Source organism: Nestor notabilis, unplaced genomic scaffold, assembly GCF_000696875.1.
Source record: "Nestor notabilis isolate BGI_N333 unplaced genomic scaffold, ASM69687v1 scaffold23259, whole genome shotgun sequence".
Classification (NCBI taxonomy): Eukaryota; Metazoa; Chordata; class Aves; order Psittaciformes; family Psittacidae; genus Nestor; species Nestor notabilis.
In genome coordinates, this window is record NW_009942654.1 from 531 (window position 1) to 939 (window position 409).

At 58.4% G+C, this 409-nt stretch overlaps 1 protein-coding gene across 1 annotated transcript in view; it reads left to right on the forward strand.

Annotated features, from left to right (window-relative positions):
* The window catches only part of BSX (brain-specific homeobox), a gene marked incomplete at its 3' end in the record, with an annotated part of 1,467 nt that overhangs the window by 500 nt on the left and 558 nt on the right, over nt 1–409 (forward strand). The window lies entirely within an intron of this gene.

Consider the following 409-nt stretch of genomic DNA (forward strand, 5'->3'; position numbering starts at 1 on the left):
ATATTCTATTTATTACTTTTAATCCCTCTTTTCCCCTGCGTTGTCCCTCCAGACAGTGACAGAGCTTTGATTTTTCCACCTCCAGCAGCACTGCTGCAGCTGCTCCGGTTCGCATCCCGGGGCCGGGAAAGGCTCCTCCTGCCCGGCCGGAGCCCGGGGCTTTGCCACCCTTCCCCGCGCTCTGGAAGCAAGGAAGGAAGGAAACCCTCCTCCAAAGTTTCTCACTGGGCATCCCAAAAGTGAGATGGGAAGTTGCGCAGCGGCGGGGGCGGGAGGACCGTTCTCCGCCCAGCCTTTTCCGCTGCCATCGGTTTTCCCACGTTCTTCTCGTTGTGGTTTAATTGCCGGGAGGGTGAAGGTTTCCCTCGCCGGGCTGACCACACCGGCTCTGCTTAAGACAACATTGCCC